This window comes from Diceros bicornis, chromosome 5 (assembly GCF_020826845.1).
Source record: "Diceros bicornis minor isolate mBicDic1 chromosome 5, mDicBic1.mat.cur, whole genome shotgun sequence".
Taxonomy (NCBI): Eukaryota; Metazoa; Chordata; class Mammalia; order Perissodactyla; family Rhinocerotidae; genus Diceros; species Diceros bicornis.
Window position 1 is genome coordinate 10202930 of NC_080744.1, and position 21840 is coordinate 10224769.

General features: G+C 36.4%; 1 long non-coding RNA gene across 1 annotated transcript; it reads right to left on the reverse strand.

Moving 5' to 3' along the window:
- Positions 1 to 877: 877 nt before the first annotated feature.
- Positions 878 to 20912, reverse strand: LOC131405650 (uncharacterized). The gene is made up of 3 exons (XR_009219997.1): positions 20790 to 20912; positions 17975 to 18088; positions 878 to 1136 (listed from the first exon to the last, which is right to left on the reverse strand). It is a non-coding gene; the product is annotated as an uncharacterized LOC131405650 (long non-coding RNA).
- Positions 20913 to 21840: the final 928 nt, after the last annotated feature.

The following is a 21840-nucleotide window of genomic DNA, read 5'->3' on the forward strand; positions in this document are numbered from 1 at the left end:
TTCTTACTAAATTTTTTTTACTGCATACATGTTATTTTTACAATGAAAACGTGGTTTAAGGGAGAAAACATGTAATTTTTTTTTTTGCCATTTTAAGTGGTGCTGAATGTGCTTATTTAAAACAATTTCAACACTTACTAGAAATATTAGCATTTGAGTAAACTTCCCCTGTGCAAACCAAAAGATTACCACAGTGTAGATATTTTTCTTTGTCTTATTTTGGTCATCAATTCACTTGACAAGTTTCATTAAGGTACTTTACCTCCAGGCAAGAGTGAGGGCAATGAGTATTACTCTAATTAAAGTCAATGTTGCTCCATAGAGAAACTTCATAACAGATGTTGTCTAACTTGTTTACAAGATATTTTACTTTTTTCACAACATGCATGTTCTAGGATAAGTTCAGTCTCTTATGATACAGGTAGAAGCTGGTAAATCAATACCCCAAGCTACTAAACATCTAAATATATGGGTAATGTTAATTGATCTAGTAACTCTTTGTAGGTTTTTTTTATTTCTCTACCTTGATATCTAATAATTTTGTAAATCGAAGTCTCTTAGCTTGTTTCTAGAGATTCAATTCCATCCCATAATCTAGAAATAAACCTAACTCTAGTCATAGGTAGTTTAAGAAGTCTCAGCAGTCTCCCAATATCTAGTACACTTGTTTCTGTAGCAGTCCGACATAATTTCCCACTTTTAATCACAGAGATTTTCCTGTGAGATTAAGTTTACTGCTTGTATATAATAGGTGGCCCAGGGAGAATTTCCCTTATAACTGTGTAGTGATTGTTTTTCAATTTTTTGGGCAAAAGGAAGATGGAACTTATCCATCAGAATGACTTTTACTAAAAGTAACAGAAAATCCGAACTCCAATGTATTTAAATAGTAAGGCTGTTTATCATCTCGTGCAGCAATAGATGGTGGTTAGCAGGCTCTATAGTTAGTTACTTCCGAGTAGCTCAATGACACCATAAAAGATCCAGCCTCTTTCCTTAGTATTACTGTTTATTTAAATTTTGCCACTCTCTCAGTGTCAGCTTTTTTTTGGCCTCAATGACCATCATGGTTTCAGGTTGGTTGAAGCAGTTCTGAGACTCGCATCCAATATGTAAGTATCCAGAGAAGACGTTTCCTGTAGGAAAAAAGAGCTATGTTTTTCATTGTGCCTACATAAGAGTTAGGAAACTCATCCAAAGACCCTTTGGCAGACTCCTCCTCGTGTATCATTGATTAGAACTGGGTAACATGCTACTCCTAAACCAAATGAACCCACCCATGGGTCAATGTGGTCCCCAAGAATCTTTTAGGGGGTTTAAAAGATCAAACTCATTTTCGTTATAATACTAAGACATTTTTTGCCTTTTTCACTATATTAAATGATGGGGCAAGTAATGTGTAAAACTGCCAGCACCTTAGCACAAATTGAGGCAGTGGTGCCAAGCTGTACTAGTGGTCATCACATTCTTTACTGCCATGCACTTGCTGTTAAAAAAATAAAAAGCGAGTTTAACTTAAGAATGTCCTTGATGAAACAAGAAAATTATTATTTATTTTATTAGACTTTAACCCTTCAGTATACAACTTTTTAATATACTGTGTGAGGAAACAGAAAGTAGGTATAAAACATTTCTGCTGCATAATGAAGCACAATGGTTCTCTCAGGGAAAAGCACTTGATTATATTGTAAGATGAGCTGGTATGTTTTCCATGTGATACCAGGCAATGGCTCAGTCTGCTCACCGCAAGATAAAATGCCAAGCAGGCAGTGGTAGAGAAAGAATTTTAATAAGCCATAATCTAGCAAATGGGAAGATGGTGGACTATTGTCCTTAAAAAACCCATCTGAGGGGAACTGATTTGGGAATGACTTATATAAGGCAAACAGGGTTGGGGAGGGGACTCAGGAGTGTTAGGGGATGGATGACTGCAGCACATTGGACTCCTCTCCATAGCGGATCTGCTGAATGCAACATTCCTGAGGAATGTAAGAAATCCTCAGTTCCTTCCTTATCTGGGACAGAAGGAACAGTCTGGGCAGAGGACATAAGTTTTCTGCTAACAAGTTATTCTTTCTACTGCTTAAAAATTATCTTGCCTGCATGCAGTTCTAAGCGTTTTTCCAAGGCATATTGTGAGAACAAGACTGGGAGGGGAGCATGTGGCCTTGGGGGCAGAAGTTCTAAGAGTCTTCTGTGCAGGGGCCACTGTCTTTCATATTTCTTCATGGGCTGCATGTGCAAATTCGGGGGGTTTCTATGTGTTGCATGAAGTGGATTTTTAGTCTATATGTGAAACTTACAATCGGTCATTTTAGCTTCCCAATGCTCCTCCATGATGCTTAGTTAGGCAGAGGGCTGTCAGCAAGCTGCTCTTTATCAGAGGTCCTCCTGCTGTTCTGCAAGGTGTCAGGGAAGAAGGAGAATCCCCCTCCACCCTTTCCCTTAAGGTTCTTATGGCTGGCCAAATAATTAAAAGACAGATTAACAGGAGAAAATAATACCAAGTTTAATAACATGTATACATGGGAGAAACCAGGGAAACTGAGTTTCTCAACAAAATGGCAGAGATTCTCATCTTAAATACTATCTTCAGCTAAAGACAAAGGAGGATGTTGGAGGTGGGGGAGAGAGACAGAAGGGAGACAGAAATTACAGTAATCAAGGGTATGCAGATTTAAGACCTCATCCTCCACACTGGTAAGTTTCTAGAGAGGCCATTCCCCCATCCCCCCAGCACAGAGAGGGAGATACCTTTACAAATGGAGATTTTCCTTATAAATGTAAACGTTTGTCTGGCAACTGTTTGCAGGGCCGCCTAGTGAATGTGGCCTGGGAGAGACAGAATTTTTGATAAGATGGACTTGTTGGTGTCTTTCCTATTGTAACATCTATTTTACATTATATTACAGCCATCATATGATAGTAACTCCTTCCTGGAACAAGTCTTCTATGTTAAATTCTTTAGGCAGTTTGGGGGAGGTCAAATGTCCGTCAGAGAAAATAATCAAAGTAAAGAGATATATTTCAGGGTGGCCAATCTTGATCTCCCACAAAGGAAAGCTCAGAAACTTCGGTTACTTTATTTCCCACATTAGCCTGTGGGTACAGGCATAGTTTCATCCTAATCCAGGGAAACTTGAACTGCTTTGTCCTCAGTTTCAAATGGAATCCCAGTTTTGCTTGAAAGAATGACAGAAAAATCATGAGAATTCAGACATAGATATTTGGCAGATATTTAAAAAAACAAAGTGAGCCTGTTACTTCAAGGAAAATTGACAGCATTTGTTGATAATGATAAAATTTGAGCTTTTGACTGAAAATTAGAACTTTGGAAAACTTGTATCTGCCTACATGAGATTGATATCTTTCCATACTTAAAGGTTTTCTTGATGAGATTCGTGGTAATATTTACAAATGATATATATAAATGTAGTCTTTTAAAATATTGTGTAATGAAGTATCTTATATTTTTGAAGATTTGTGGACTCAGTGAATCAATATTTTTCCAATAACCAATACATGATATGACATAATTATCCAAAGTGCAAGAAAGACCAATGGATTTCAATATAATAGAGTATGAAATGTTCATTGATAATCATTCAGATTCCACATTGCAACCATCTCTATGAAAATACCACTTGTTGATTGATGTAATATCAAAGAAGAATTGCCACAATTTTCTGCCTAGGTTATTAAAATACTTCTCCTATTTCCAACTATGCATCTTGATGAGGCTGGGTTTTCTTTATATACATCAACTAAAACAACATACTACAACAGACTGAGTGCAGAAGTAGCTATGAGAATCTCTATTACAGGTAAATATTAAAGAGATTTGCAAAAGTATAAAATAATCTCACCTTTCTCACAAAATTTATTTGATTTGAGACAATATTTTTTAAATGTTATTTATGTTAACATGGCATATTCATTGTTGTTATCTTCAAGTAAATTAAAAATAATCTTAAAATTCCAAGGATTTTAATTTGTAATGTGGTAAATATGGATTTATTTAACCCACATAAAAACTGAGAACAAAAAGTTTGATAACCACATATTAGACTAATGAAAATTACAATTTATCCCTAAGTTAAGGATGTAAAGTCCTACTCTGAAGGATGGGTATCTGAAAATCGGGGTTTAGTTAGCCAAAAAGAAGTGGGAAATGGATGCTGGGTAGGCAATCAACAGCATTTGATACAAAGATTCTATATACAGTGGTTATTGACAATTTTCTTCAGACACACCAAAAACTACAGACACATTTCTCAGAAAATAAACTATACCAAAAAAGGAGGAAAAAGTAACATTTGCTAAATCTCTTGCTGAAACCTTCTTTGAGATCATATATCTTTGCTTTCTGTTCTTCTCTTACAAAATAAAGAACAACTTGGCAATTGGGGGCAAAAACCAGGAGCTAAATGTCAGCATTCAACATCCTTTGAATGATGAAATTGAGTTGTGATTTCATATTAAGAAGAGTTGCATGTTTAGTCTCAGGGTGCTAATGAAAAAAAGAGCTGCCTATTTCCTCCAGTCTGGCTTTGGGATGTGGGCAAATACCTCCTTGTCTCTCTCAAGGCCAATAAGGACAAACCACTAAGGAAGAATTTTACCCTCGACAGTGGGCACAATGTGTTGTTGATAATATTGGAACCCTGCTTAGCATTGCATTTGAAAGGGGAAAGAGGACTTGAAAACATTTTGGTTTCTCTTTTCGTTGGTAACCTGAACCTCCAGCTAATTGTGATGGAAAGAACATCAATGGGACCTAGCCTAGGAGGGCAGGTGGACCTACTTGGGGTAGACCCAGTGTCGTGTTCAGTGTTCTTTCTACAATGTCCAACAGTACTAAGAACATAGGGAGGATCAATATATTTATATTGAATTGATTCATAATTTTGTAATTTGTCTCCAAAAATGCAGCTCTAATTTCCAAATCCTTTTACCCAGTCCTTGTCTCTGTACAACTAGGGTCATCTGCCAGGGGTCAACTACTTCTACCAGGAAGCCAGTCAAAAGGCTATTAATTTAGTAGGTCTGATACCAAACCAAGTGCTCTCGCCTCCTGGTGAGTTAAATAAGACTCTATACTAGTGGAAGTTGTCTCACCTATATCCAGAGTAATTGTCAATTCCATAAAGGATGAATCCCCTCCATGGTGAAAGGTGTCCCTTAGCAGCTGGGTGGTCTCCTTGAGGGATGGTGACACCCACAGAACAAATCATACTATCTACTTGGTTACTGAATTGTTCCTCTGCTATAGATGTTCTCTAGGAAGATTTAATGGGAGACTTTCCCATTAATCCATACAAATGCCTCTCCCCCTACCTTTCTTGCTCCAATTTTCTAATTTTGCTCCTTTTAGGCTCCTGATCAATAAGCTAAGCCGTTCGCCTCTGCCCAACAGTCTGTGTATACCCATGCCTTTTCTCCCTCCATAAAAAGTGAATAAATAAGTGCATTACCCACGGATCTGCCCACAGGGAGAATTTCTTTTCATTATTGTCTTTTAGGGCCAGCTATGTGTGTGGCTGAAACGCAGCAGTAGTTCATTTCAGCTTAGCACTAACATATTGAGCTGATTTTGGCAGAGGAATGGAGTGGCATCAGTCCATGAGCATGTGTTGCTTCTCACTAAAGTATCTGCCAGTACAGTGCCCAAAACAGGACCCTCATCATCTGAGCACTGAGTGCTCCTATTACAGTACTCCATATTGAGGGCGTGCTTTCTATGGCCACTTTGAGAAACAATTGTCTTAGTCTAGCGTCCTCCCCTGAAAGCAGAACCTGAGAATAGGGCTTGCAGCCAGGTAGTTTATTTTTAGAAGTGATCCTGATAAATAGGATTGAGGAAAGTAAAACAGGAAAAGAGAGAAATTCAATTCTAGGATGCATTAACAAACTGATCACTGCTATGGAAAATCATTATTCAGTATGACCAAGACCTTCTGATAATGATTTACAATTGTCCTCTCAAGGGATGGAATTGGGGGAAATTTTATCCACCAGCTCCCAAGTCCCATTAGTGAAGAGTTGCCCCATAGGGCATAAACCTTCTCATTCATGTGTGAGGGCTGAATGGATTTCTTCAGGCATCTTCCAATAGGGGCTTCAGGGGACTCTGCAGCAGAACGCTGTTAGTACAAAGCACAGAGGAGTACAGAGTGCAAAGCTTGATACTTCAGCAATGGATAAGGTTAAAGAGAGCTGAGAGTATGAGAGGTGGTGAGGTATACAGCACAGTCTGAACTGCAACAGTGAGCGTGCTCAGTCTCTTGCTTATTTCCTAATCTTTCACTCTGGCTAAGGTAATCGAATGGACAGAGTTTAGTCTTAGTTTGAGTTAAAGTCCGATTAAATGTGAGAAAATCATTCTTGTCTCTGAATCCTAAACTTTAAATTACAATGTAAATCACTTCAATTCACCCTCTGATAAAAGAAAGTCTCAATTCTCCAGCAGTTAAAGTGATCTCAATTGCTATTACCTTTTATCTTGGGCTGTGAAATTTGGAGACCTCATCTTGACAAATCATAGGAGAATTCAGAATAGAATTCCTTAAGTAAACATGATTCTTCAAAGAACTTTCTTCATCATAAAAATTCTGAGCTAAAATCCCCCTCTGGATAATATAGATCTATGCTTTGTGATCAGGATCATGGAAACCTAACTTGCTAAACTGACAGGACTATCTCCTTGCAAAATTAACTAGGTCTGGGACATTTTTTTTTTCTTTTTCTTCTTTTTTTGTAATATCCCAATACAAATGTCCCTTTCTCAGTAAGCATTCCCCATCCCCCTACATTAGATTAGGTCCCTTGTAACACACTCTTGTATCTCCTTCCACATGTCCATTTACTTATTGTAATTGTAGATTATTTGTATAATTAAATATTGGGAATCTGTTTCCCTACTAGATCCCAGGTTTATTAGGGCAGAATCCAGGTATGGTTGTCCACTGTTGTATAGCTCAGCACTTAACATATTGTCCGGCAGATATTAGGTCTTAATGAATTTGTATTGAGTAAATATTGGAGGAAATTGTGTCTCATTTTACAGTGTTTTACAAAAGCAAAGTAAATCATGGATATGATGCACAAGCAGGAATAGAGTGGCCTAGGAAAATGTATTGAAATAAGAGATTTGGGGCTGGATTTCTGGTCTTTAAGGGTAATATGAAAGCATAGGATAGCCATTTTAAAAGGATTTCATTTGTTTTGATAATCAGATAACATTTTTTATTAAAATTGTAGTCATAATTCTAGAAGGAAGAGGAATTACACATTATCTGGACCCTATTCACTCTACCCTTCCCCAAATAAGGTAATAAAATCAAAGTATACCTTACATTTCTACATCTGCTGTCAGTGTATCTGTGTTTTAAGATAAGACACAATTTAGAAAATTTTAATCAATGAAGTCATGATATGCCAAAATTCATATCACAAAAGGGACAATTTAGAGATGGTATACATTTTTTTTTAATATAAAGTAAGAAGATGTATTAGTTAGGACATGCTAACTTCCTTTTAAAAAAAAAATCCTAAAATTTCAGTGGATTAAGACAATAAAAGTACATATCTCATTCATGCAAAGTATAGTATGGATGTTGTTGGATGACTAGCTCTCCTACTAGCCATAAGTCAGTAATCAAGGGTCCTTCAGTCTTGTGGTGCTATTGTACCCTCGGGCTGTAGAGTCCTATGCTGAATCTTCCACATCCAAATGGAAGACAAGAGGAAGATGAGAGAATGTGGAAGATCTCCTAAGAGATCTGGGACCGCAAATGGTGTGCATCCCTTCTACCAGTATTCTGTTGGCCATCTTCAGTCCCATTCCACCCCCTACATACACACAACTGCAAGGAAGCCCGGGAAGATGGTTATGGTGATCACATGGCCAGTGTTTGCCACAAAAGGATTCATAAAATTGGGGAATAAATAAAGGGTTATTTCAAAGTAAAAGCTAAGAAAATGTTATGGTAAAAAGAAAACATATGGTTTGAAAAGGGCACACATTACAGAAAACCAATAGGCACGGTTGTTAGCTAACTATTACTATTTCTAATTTAAAATTTTCTATCCAAATATTCCTTTAAAGTATAGCATTATTTCAAGATGCTTTATAGTTTTTGATTCAACAAATATAGCCTCATCAGAAATTTTATACGTGTATTCAAATAGATAAAAGGCAGCAGAGTAACAATGTAATTTTTTAAATATGCAGCTTATCAACAAATTTAAGTGGATTCATTTTAGGATCAAAATACTTTGATCCCAAGAGGTTACACAAATGTAATTGTCAAGCACCCCGAGACTCTGAATCCATTGCATGTTTTGGGTCACCAACTCATACATCAAGGTCACAGCCATCACTTCAAATTTCCAAGGTAATGAAATATTGTAACCATTTTGAGTTATTAGTGCTTCAAGGATTGCTGAGCAGGAGATCAATGATGATATGACTTTGCCATAAAGTTCATTTTAGGAATTCTCTGGCTGTGTGAAAATCATCCAAAAATACGCAGCACGTTAACAAAGAGAGTATATTTCTAGGCAGTATTCCTTCTAGACTTTGTGGATAAATTGGAAAAATAATTCATTTAAAAGAAGCAAAGTTTAAAAATATATTTGACAGAGTTACAGAAGTTATAGTAAAATATAATTCCATGCTGCTATTTAAGAAAAAAAGAGACTCACACTCAAAAAATAATACAGCACGGCCTTATAAGTTTATATGACATACAGAAGCTAAGATGTAATCAAACTATAGCCAAATCATCTCATAATAATGAAAATCTGACTTGCAACCTATCTTTCTGAAAGTCTTTGATTATTTTACCGATGTTTCAAAAGAATGAGAAAAAAATGACAATTTATGAGAAGTAGGATTTTATTACAGCAGATAACCTGTGAAAATATTATCTATTTTTCTAATTAAACATTATGAAAAGTTACAGTGAAAAAATTATAAATTAGAATTGAAAATATAATTTATTCCTTGAAAGAAACCATAAACACCATATTAATTATACAAGTATAAGAGAATTCACAAGACTCTCTAGATTACATGTACACATTAAGCCTTTAATAAAGGTAAAAGATGTGGCGCATCAACAGAAGGAAAGAACAGGCAAGAGTGGGGAGCCCAAGAGACTTCCAGGTGCAGTTCCCTAGGGTCTATCATTATTAGCACAAGATGTGCTCCATTTTATCAATGGGAAGACACGTGTGAGGAATCCTGGTTTCAGGAGGGGTTGGGCATGCTTCCAGCAGAGTCTTATAACAAAGCTAGAGTATGTGACCTGTTACACTTGATGTAAGCCACTAATCAATACATCCCTAAACAATGTAAACAAACCAGCCTTGGGTCTCTCCAGGAGAGTTTCAAAATTCAAATGTCACTAGCTACCTTGCTTCATCCTTATGTTGACCAAGGGTCAGTATCAGTCATCCAAGCCTTCCTGGAGACAAGCAGAGAGCTATTTGCCCCAGCTGAGCTGTACGATAACTGTGTCTTGCACAAACACAAAGTAGATGCACGTATAACCCAGTGGCTTCTTGATACTCCATACACAGACTGTGAAGTAAACAAACTTGAGGAAACTTGTAAAATTTAAACCAGAATTATTAATATTTGGAATGTAGTAAACCCTTCTAAACGATAAAGAGGTTTAAAAATAACGGTTCTTTAGAATACTAACACATAACAGAGTGTCTAAACTCTTATACATATCAAATCACAAGTAGTCTGCATTTGTCAGTGAATGATGAAAGAGTTGTTACATTTCTTGTTCTTGCTCATCCAAATTTTACAAGCTTTTACTTCTTCCACTGGACTTCCTAGACAAAGATACTAGCGTATATTTGGAGGGGGGGAGGAGGAAGACAGTGTTTCAGATCCCCATCTATCAAACCCTTTTTATTTTTTTATTTATTTTTATTTTTTTTGGTGAGGAAGAGTGTCACTGAGCTAACATCTATGCCAATCTTTCTCTATTTTTTTGTATGTGGGATGCCACAACATGCTGCCACAGCAGTGCTGGATGAGCAGGGTTTAGGTCCGTGCCTGGGATCTGAACCCGCAGACCTTGGGCTGCTGAAGCAGAGTGTGCAAACTTAATCACTGCACCACTGGGCCAGCCCCCATTTTGTTTTTATTCATTCATTCATTTAGCAAATATTTCTTATTTCATGTGCCTAATCAGGTTCTTGGGATATATCAGTGGAAAAGATGTAAATATTCTGACCCTTAGGGAGCATATATTCCAGCAGGGGAGACAAAAAATAAGTGATAAAACAATGAATAAGTCAAGTCTGTAGTATATTACAGTGTTTAGGTGCTATTAAAAATATGAGAGAGAATAGCAGAATAAAGAGAACCAAGAATATATCGGCATAAAAAACACAGTTAAAGGATTAAATAGGGTAGGATGGAAAGTGGCCTCGTTGTGGAGGGGAAATCTGAGCAATCACTTGAAAATTGTGAGAGAGTTAGCCATGTGGCTGTCTGGGGAAGAGCACTGCAGGAAGACAGACTCTGGAGTCTAAAAGCCCTACAATGAGTGCTTTCCTATAGTGCTCAAGATACGGCAAGGAGACCGATGTGACTAGAGTATAGGCAAAGAAGAGAAGGAGACAACTGACATGGGAGGAGATCAGAGCCATGAATGGGCTAGGTAGGGGGAAGCAGGGAGAAGAGACAGGATTCAGAGATAGTTTTAAGGACTTTGAATAAAATGATGACGGTTTGAGTAGAGCAGTGATGTGATCTGACTTACATTCTGCTGAGAATAGATTGTAATGACCACGAGTAGAAGAGGACTACCAGTTAGGAGGCTATCAAGAAATGCAGGCCAGAGATGATGAGGGATTGCACCAAGTTGGTAACACTGGATGGGATGAAAAGCAGTCAAGTTCTGGATATATTTTAAAGGCAAAAGCAACAGGATTCAATCTGGGGTGTGAGAGAAAGAGAGAAGTCAAGGATAACACCAAGTTTTTATCCTGAGCAACTGAAGGATAGGATAACATGGAGAGAACTATTGGTTGAGCACATCTGGTGAAGGAAGGTCAGGATATTGATGTAGAGGCATTTCAAATTGGAGATGTCAAGAGAGTATTGGTATACATATTATTCTAGACTTTGGGAGATAGGTTTGGGCAAGAGATACACATTTAAGAGCCACTGGCATATGATGGCATTAAAAGTCATGGGAAGAGATGAGCTCACCAAGACAGTGAGGACACTAACAACAAAGAGAAAAAGACCAGTGATGGAGCCCTGCACTCACCAATATTGAAAAGTCAAAGAAAAAGGAAAAACTAGAAAAGGGCACAAAAAGGAGTTACCAATGAGATGACGGGAGTGTGTGGACCACTGGGAACGAGGTAAGGAAAGAGTATCTAAGAGAAGGGACAAATTAACAGTATAGCTATATGAAACACTAATAGTTCAGGTAAAACAAAAATTGAGAATTAATCATTGTATTTAGCAACATGGGGGGGGATGATTTGTAACTTTGAGAAAAGCAAATTCAGAAGAGTGGTGGGGGAAAAAACTGGAGAAATGTGGAAGAGGACTAGGAGATAAGAAGTAGAGTTAACCCTCCAGGAATTTGGCTGTAAAGGAGATTAAAGAAAAAAAAATGGGGCAGTCGCTAGAGAAGAAAGTGAAGTTAATAGTGGCAGATCTGTGATTTTGAAATGAGAGAGAAAATGAAGAAGCGTGTTTGTACATTAATGGAAATGATCTAATAGAGAGTGAAATTTGACGTTGCAGAAGAGGAATATTAATTAAAGTCATTATCATGCTAACAATCAGCAGAGCTCTCTTATAAATCACTTACAAAAAAGAGCTTATTTATTCTTCACAATCCTATGATCTAAGTATTATTATTATTCTTACTTTTAGTGAAAATTGAGACACAGAGGAGATAACTAAGTTACTCAAGGTCACACAAACAGTGGCAGATCTGGGATTTCAATCCAGGCTATCTAGCTGTAGGGTCCATGCTGATACCAGCTACTCTATGCTACCACTTGAGGGGAGGATTGCTGGAATAGAGCTCCTGAGGAGGTTCGTGTGAATGTGTTCTAGTGCACCAAAGGAGGCGTTAGTGTTAGATTAACGTAAGACTGAAACATAGTTACATAACATGTTGGAAATTGTTAACGTCATGTTAGTACAGGGTTAGATGTAATCACTACTATTGATACCGTCCTTCCAGCCAACAAATTGGGTTTACTCCTCATTGCTTTGAGTAATAGTGCATATCATGGGGAACTGTGTGGAATCTCAGTAGGAGGGTGTCGGAAAGTACTTATTACAGGGTTTGGATTTTGGTTAGGTGATTTAGGGAGAGTCAAGAAAGCAGAGGTTTGTTTTGGTTGCAAAAGAATACAGAGACAATTCCATGATTGAGTATCTTAATAAATCTCATCTGTATGGAGGGCAAGATGATTTTGAGCATCTACTTATGTGCTTGTTTGTCATCAATATATCATCTTTTTTTAAGTGAATGTTGAAATCATTGCCCATTTTTTATTGAGTTGTCTGTCTTCTTACTGAGTTGTAAGAGTTCTTTATGTATTCTAGACACAAGTCATTTTTCAGGTATATATTATATCTTATATATATCTTTGTATATATATTCTCTCTATATTACTGAATATATATATTCTAGACACAAGTTGTTTGTTTTGCAAATATTATGCCCAGTCTTTATGCCTTTTTATTTTCAAAATGGTGTCTTTTGAGAGCAAAAGTTTTTAATTTTGAAGTTCAATTTATTGATTTTTGTTTTATATCTCATGATTTTTGTCATATTTAAGAAATCTTTGAAAAAATCCAAAATTACAAAGATATGTTCCTTTACTTTTTCTTAAAGTTTCATAGTTTTATCTCTCACATTTAAGTCAGTGATCCATGTTGAGTTAAAATTTTTATATGATATTAGGTAAAGAGATCTTTCTTTCTTTCTTCCTTCCTTCCTTTTTTTCTTCTTTCCTCCTTTCTTTCTTTGGCTGGCTGGCTGGCTAGCTAGTTAGCTAGCTAATTTATGGCTCTCCAATAGTTTCAGGACTACATGTTGAAAATATTAGTCCTAACCCATTGAATTGCCTTGGCACCTAGGTAGGCTGACTAATGACCCCCAAAGATATCCAAATTCTAATCCCTAGAACCTGTGCATGTTACCTCATGTGGTAAAGGGACTTTGCAGACTGATTAAGAATCTTGAATGGGGACACAATCCTGGATTATCTGGATAAACTCTAAATGTAATCAGAAGTGTTCTTATAAGAAGAAGGGAGAGGGAGATTTACTACAGAAAAGAAGGTGGCCACATGATGGGAAAAAAAGTCGAGTCAGAGAGAGAAGATCCAATGGCTTTGAAGATGGAGGAAAGGGCCCAAGCCAAGAAACACAGGCAACCACCGGAAACAGGAAAATACAAGGAAACAAATCCTCCCCTAGAGCCCTAGAGGGACTGCAACCCTGACGACACCTTGATTTTGACCCAGTGAGACCCAATTTGGGCTCTGGCCTCCAGAACTACGACAGAATATATGTAGTGTTTAATCCACCAAGTTTGTGATAATTTGTTATAACACTATAGGAAATGATTACAAAACCTTTACTGAAAACAGGTTTACTGTATAAGTGAGAGTTTATATCTAGACTTTGTTCTATTTATCAATTAGCCTATTTTTACGTCACTATTACACTTTCTTGATTACCGTAGCTTTAAAATAAAGACTGGACTGAAAAACAAAGAGCAAACAAACAGACAAACAAACAGTACCCTAAGACAGTAAAAACAGCCCCACCGAAGAATGGAGTTCTCATATGTGGACTTAAAAAATCTGTGATTAACATGTCAAGGAATTAAATACATGACAGGAAATTTTACCCCATAAAAGGAATAAAATAGAAGGGTTTAGAACTGAAAACACAATAACTGAAATATGACCTTCAATGAATTGGTACACACAGTTGAAGAGAGAGTTAATAAATTGAAAAATTATTCAGAATAAAATATATAGACTAAATCACAAAAACACAAAAAGATGGAAAATTTAGAAAAGAATGACCCAGAAGGACCAGGAGATAAAATAGGCAAAAACACTATATAAAGTGTAAACTCTGAGAATTTTCCAAAACTGAGTGAAAACATCAAGCCACATATTAAATGTTTTATAAATCCCATATTGCATAAATAGAAATAAAAACACACTTAGACATTTAAGAATACAGCTGATGAAAAGGAAAAAATTGGAAAGTTAAACGGAAAAAAGTTATTACCTCTAAAAGAGCAACAGAAAAACTAACAACAGATTTCTCAACAGAAACAAAGAATGTCAACATAAAAGGTAATGAAAACTTTAAATGGATGGGGAAAACAACTTCCAACATAGAATTCTCTATTAACTAAAAATATTCTTTAAAAATGAAGACAACCTAAAGAAATATTCAAACAAAAACTGAGAGAACTCATCACCAGCAGATCTGCACTGAAGAGAATGCTGAGTGTTTCTCAGATACAAGAAAAATGACCCCAGACGAAAGCTGAGAGAGGCAGGAAAGAATACAGGCCAACGAAAGGGTAGATGTATGGGTAAATCTATGAGGTGAAGAAATGCAGAACAGAAGTGATTACAGTGGAAAACTCATAACATTTATTCTGTGAAAGTAATAAAATCAAATATTTATATAGCATGGCCAGGCAATTTTCTCAAGAAATTTACAAATATAAACTAACTATTGTATAAAATTACTATGATAAACATGTAGTGTTTAAAATGTATACTAGCATTGCATTTGTCAAAACAATACATAGGACCAACCCCAACATTAATGGAACAAGAAAGTACAATCAATCTATAGTGGAAAGAGAGTAAATGTTTGCTTAAAAAAACCCAAACTTAAACCTGTGTGTGTAACAACATTATTTGTAGTAGCCAAAAGGTGAAAACAACCCAAGGATCCATCAACAGATGAATGGATAAACAAAATGTTGTATATGCATGCAATGGAATATTACTCAGCCTTTAAAAAGAAGGAAATTCTGACTTATGCTACAACACACATGAACTTTGAGGACTTGATGCTAAATAAAATAAACCAGTCACAAAAAGACAAATACTATATGATTCCATTTACATGAGGTACCTAGAGTTTCTTCTACTATCTAAGTAGGTAAAATTCGTTGAGACAGAAAATAGAATGGTGGTTGTCAGGGGCTGGAGAGAGGAGGCAATGGAGAGTTATTGTTTAATGAGTACAGAGTTTCACTTTTGCAAGATAAAAAGAGTTCTGGAGATGGATGGTGGTGATGGTCACACAATAATGTAAATGTACTTAATACTACCGAACTATCCCCTTAAAGATGGTTAAGATGGTAAACTTTATGTTATGCATATTTTACTACAATTTAAAACAACTCCAAACTATCACAATCTGTCTTCACTACTTCTACTCAGTGTTGTACTACAGGTCTTTGCCAATGCAAATAGGCAAGAAAAACAGATTAAAGGCAAACAGATAGGAAAGGAAGAAATAAAACAGTTCCTATTAATAGATCATATGATTTGTTTATGTAGAAAGTTCCAATACATCTACTGATAAACAGTAGAATTAGAATAGATTTTGAAAGATTGTTGAATCAAGTCAATATACAACAATCAAATAGATTTCTATATATTAACCACAAAAGAAGATGAAATTATAAAATACACCATTAAAAATAGCATCAATAAACATCAGATACCTAGGAATATCGCTAATGAAAGATACGTAAAACTTTTACACAAAATATTATTAAGTGAGAGAAAGGTATAAAAGATCTAAATAAATGAATGGCTAAACTATTTTCACGCATTGGAAACCTTGTTACTTTATGTAAAGATGTCAATTCTCCCCAAAATAATTTATAAATTCAGTGCAATTTTCCCTTACTCCCAGAAATAGTAATGGTGTTTGCATGTATATTTGTGTGTATATATGTGTATGGAAATGGACAATCTGATTCTAAAATTTATATAGAAATGCAAAGCACCATAAAGAGAAAAATACACTTGAATAAGCACAGTGTTAGGAGATCTACCATATCATACATCAAAACTCACTATAAAAGTACAATAATTTAGACTGGTATAGTCAAAAATAGAAATGAATGAATAAAACAGAATAGAGCATTCAGAAACAGATCTAAATCCATGTGTACTTTTCATCTATAATAACGGTGGCACTACAGAGAAGTGGGAAAATGCAATTTTTTCAATAAGTGGTGCTGGATCAATCTGAGATCCTCACAGGAAAAATGAAACTTTACAGCTACTTCATGTCACACCAAAATCAATTCCATGGGCCGGCCCCGTGGCTTAATGGTTAAGTGCGCGTGCTCCGCTACTGGCAGCCCAGGTTCGGATCCCGGGAGCACACCAACGCACCGCTTCTCCCGCCATGCTGAGGCCGCGTCCCACATACAGCAACTAGAAGGATGTGCAACCATGACATACAACTGTCTACTGGGGCTTTGGGGAAAAACAAGGAGGAGGATTGGCAATAGATGTTAGCGCAGAGCCGGTCTTCCTCAGCAAAAAGAGGAGGATTAGCATGGATGTTAGCTCAGGGCTGATCTTCCTCACAAAAAAAAAAAAAAAAAAACAATTCCAGGTGGATTATAGATCTAAATGTAAAGGGTAAAATACATAGGATTTTAGAAGTTAACATTGGAGAATAACTTCATGACCTTAGAGTAGTAAAAGATTTATTAAACAGGATACAAGAAGCACTAATCAAAATGAAAAATATTAGTAAATTAGAATATACTAAAACTTAGAATTTCTTGTGACTGAAGTCTTCATTAAGAGAATGAAAAGACAAAGAGAAGGTTTTTAGAACAAATATAACTGGCAAAGGGCTTACACGGGAAATTTATAGCAAATTCCTTCCATTCAATATGAAAAAGGCAGACAACTCAACAGAAAAATGGAAGAAAAGGGAACAGAAACTTTCTAAATTAGTACCAACAAGTGGCCACAAATTATATGAAAAGATCCTCAACTCATAAGTTACAAAGCCCACTGTGATCAACTAGCAATATAGTTATGGATGCACAAGGAAATTCATGATACACAACAGGCTTTACTCAGCAACAAAACCTCAAGAAAGGATACAGGATAGCAACACAACATGCACAGAATAGCGCATAGGAAGCTTATAACTCCCAGGTGCCATTTTTGATATCCCACTCCCCATCTGGGTTGCAGGTAGTCTAGGGAGAAGAACAATTGGCGTTGGAAAGCAACTGTAAAGTTATCGTTTCTAGATACAATGCTCTTCCTACAGCCCCTGCAGGAGTGTATACCCAGCTGCCATTTGCCTGTTTATCTGTACCTCATCGATTACGTGTCACTTGTCAGTAATTGATTATGCAATGAACAATCTCAACAATGAGGTACAGGTGATTGGATTGGTACATAACATTTATATAGGATACTATACACTCCCACAAACTCAATGAGTTCATGTTGCAAGGAGGATTCAATGAATAGTCAAGTCCTCAGGTTCTCCTTGAGGCTAGAGGAAAGGCTGTTAACCTCATGCTTCATTAGTCGTCAGGAAATGTAATTTAAAACTGCAATGAGATACTGTTACACACCCTTTAGAAGAGGTAACTTAAAAGTGTTGGAGAGGATGTGGAACAACTAGAACTCGCATAAAGTACCAGCGGGAATTTAAATTTGTATAAGCATTTTGGAAAACTGGCAGTGTTCACTCAAGTTGAGCACACATACTGCCTATGATACTTCATTTCCACCTCTAAGACATATTATCCAACCGCAATGCATATCTAAGTGTGTGAGTGTATATGGGAAGTGGTACAGATCTAGCATAACTGGGACAGAAGAGCTCAAATCAAGAGACACTGGCAGTCAACCAGAGAGGCATCCTGTTACTTACATGTCCGTGGCTAAAACCAGATTCTCTGGAGAATCCTTAAACAACTGAAAGTGGTTTCTTTGGTGATCGCTTCAGCGTCCAAAGACAGAAAACCATGACCGATCTTTTTGCTCACTGCCAGATATTCAGCATTTCATGGAAGGAAAGGAAAATAAAATGTGCTATTTTAATTGCAGTTTTTCCTTCTCCATTTTCCTTCTTTCTTGTATATAAATTCTGTTTTTGCAGAAATTTATTAGAAGAAACTAGTCTATCCTTGTTTTTTCTTTTTTTTTTTTTTAGTGAGCCCTGAGCTAACATCTGTTGCCAATCCTCCTCGTTTTGCTGAGGAAGATTGGCCCTGGACTAACATCCGTGCCCATCTTCCTCTACTTTTTATATGTGGGACGCCTGCCACAGCATGGCTTGATAAGCGGTGCATAGGTCTGTGCCCAGGATCCAAACCCGTGAACGCCACGCTGCTGAAGTGTAGTGTGTGAACTTCACCACTACACCACCAGGCCGGCCCCATCCTTCTTTTTCTTGTATACAAGTAAATAGCATGTAAATAATCAAATATGTGTTTGAGGTAATTGCTGACATGAACCAACAGACATATACAGGAGGCAAAACTGAATCATGGTATTAGGAGTCAGGAGAGGTTTTTTCTGGGGAGGGGATCAGAATTTATAATTGGGAAGGGACATGTGGAGAGCCTATTGGTACTAGTAATGTTCTATTTTTTGACCTGAGTAAAGATTACAAGTGTGTCCATGCAGTGATAACTTATGGAATTGTACATACTTTTCTATCTGTATGTTAGACTACAATTAAAAAATTATCAAGACAGAAAAAAGTGTTTTAAAAGACCCAGGAACTTTGTGGATGTGTTCATCTAGACATTTTAGAATCTTTAAGAATTCAAAATGTGTTCCTTACACATTTCCTTCTCTGACTAGAGAAAATTGCCTCATTTACTAAATAAGTAGGCAGATTTTGGCATGCCTAATTCAAATATGAAAGGGCAACATTGACTATCAAAGGGATACTTTTTAAAATGTGTTTTTAAAACAAGTGGAAAAAACCAAACACATTCTCAATAAAAATAATGCCTTAAAATGAGTGTCAAATAATTGGATTTATGAACATAGAAATAAGTTTTTTGCTACACTTGAAGATTGTTAAAATGCCAAGAATGAAATTCTTACAATGTTAATAATGATCTATTCACTCTCTTCTATATTTCAGACACGTATTTATCTGATAGATAGGAAATACCCATGTTCTGCATGCCTAGTTTGATTGTTTTTCCTTACAAGTCTTTCACTTGTACAGAAAACTTTGATTACACAATAATATGGCTCAGTGGTGTAATGAAACACTGTTACAATACAATAGCGGTTATATCACCATTTCATAGGTTATGCTACAGCTGAAAAAATTTTATAGTGATGCATTTAATAGGCATAATGCATGATATATATCACTTGTAGTAATTGTCAGTTAATGCCTTTCTCACTAACTTAACACATACATATCTACACTCTATACCTGAGAGGACTTTTCTTTAAGATTTTTACATGTTACTATTTGACAACTAATGACGTATTCTATATATATCCCTAATATAGTTTTATAATACTGAGGAATAATATATTAACAGAAAAAATTGAAATCTTTAAAATCCTGAAAAACAAAAAGAACATCCTGGATATAAATATATACATTAAAACATATACTATATCTATATACATGTTTTCATAGATATATGCAAACATATATATCTATCTATATAGATATATAGATATTTTTTCATGTCATGTTTTCCAGAAAACTACGTATGGAAGTAATGTACAGACAGATTTTTTTCATATCACATTTTCCAGAAAAATTTGTACACTTTATAAAAGAGTGGTTTTCCCACTTTAATGTTCATAAGAATCATTTGATGATGCTTTTACAACACAGTCTTATGCCCTGCGTGCAGAAATTCTCATGCAGTGAATCAGCCATTGGATCTAGAAATCCACCCTTTAACAAGCAGCTTAGGTGATTGTGAACTGTATTTTGAGAAACACTGTTCTAAGGATTCAGCCTGTATTCGCAAGTAATATTGTTTCTTCAAAATATAATCCTAAAAGTAAGCAGAAAACTTGAATTCTCATTAGGATTTAGATGAATTGCAACAACATCTCCGAAAGGGGCTTACTGCTCATCGGCCAGATTCTTAATCTGTGAAACCAAACTAGAATTTTTTCATAATCATATATCCCTAAGAAAATAGATTCAGATAATCATATGTAAGTAAAAATACAGCTTACAAGACAGTAAACATTTTCCAAAAATAAAATTTTAAATGAAACAGGATCATAAATGGAGCGTTGCAATTTTTAAACTTGTGTTTGGTTAGTTCTTTGACTCAAGGAACGTATCAATGACATAGAAATTAAGAAAGGGCTTTCTTCCCACTTCTTCATTAGTTTTCTCTGTGACTCAGAATATTCTTTACTCTTACCATATCAGGTTATTGTGAAAAAGTGAAAACACAAACCTGTTTCACTAGGATGCTGAAAGGCTTATCTAATTTTTAAATAATCAAAGAACTCATAAATAATTTCTCATAAATAATAATCAAGACAACAGATTTGACTAATTTTACAACATGACCTACCTACTGCGACTAACAGAGGTTCTTTTCTTGACGGTCATCCATTATTCCAATTACTTAGGTCAATAATACTAACATCTTATTCACGTAAATTCAGGAGTTTAGAAACATTTTTAATTCTACGTCACCTCACCCCCAAACCCCCAACATTTGCAAACCATTGCTTACTTCTTTCTGTTATAGGTATAAATCCATCCAGTGCAATTCCTGCAGGTTGTGTAATGCTACAAGACTGCAAAAGTGCAACTTCAAAGTCAACAGAGCAACTGTGATTAGAGTCCATGACTGTGAAATAATAGAAAATAGGTTTATTGGTCTCCATCTCTGGTTCCTGGCACAGAGCTCTTAAAACCCTTGTAATTTCCTAAGTGATAGAAACACTAGGAGCATCTTTTGTTCTAAAATTGGTCTTTGACCCCAGTTCCTGACACAGAGTTCCTAAATTCCTTGGAATTTCCTGGGTGATAAGAGTGTCTTTTGTTTTGATGAGGTTACTCTTGGCTGGGCTCCTGGACTGGATGGGGGCTGGTCATCAGAAAGACCAAACTATGATTAGAAGCTTTGAATTTTCAGCCCCGTGCCCCATTCTCCAGGAAGGGGAGAGGTGATAGAAATTGAGTTAGTGATGGATCATGCCTACCTAATGAAGCCTCCATAAAAATTCCAGTAGTATGGGATTTGGAAAGCTTCCAGGTTGGTGAACACATCCATGTGTCAGGAGATTGGTGCACCTAAACTGCAAGTGGACAGAAGCTCCTATGCTCAAGACCCTCCCAGACTTCATCCTATGCATCTCTTCATCTGGCTATTCATCTGTATCCTTTATCATATCCATTGTTATATAATAATTGATAAACATAAATAAACGTTTCCCTGAGTTCTGTGAGCTATTCTAGCAAATAATCAAATCCAAGGGGGAGGAGGTCATAGGAACCTCTGATTTGTAGCCAAGTTGGACAGAACTTGTGGGTAACCTGGGGACCTACTACTTGCGATTGGCATCAGAAGTGGGGGCAATTTTGTGAGATGGAGCCCTTAACCCATGGGATCTGATGCTATCTCCAGGTAGATAGTGTAAAAATTGAGTTAAATTGTAGGACACCCAGCTGGTGTCACAGAGAACTGCTTGGTATGGGGAAAAAAACCCGGCATCTAGTGTCAGAAGTGCTGTGAGTGTGGTAGTAGTGTGAGAGTAAAGGAGAGACAAACAGGAGAAACG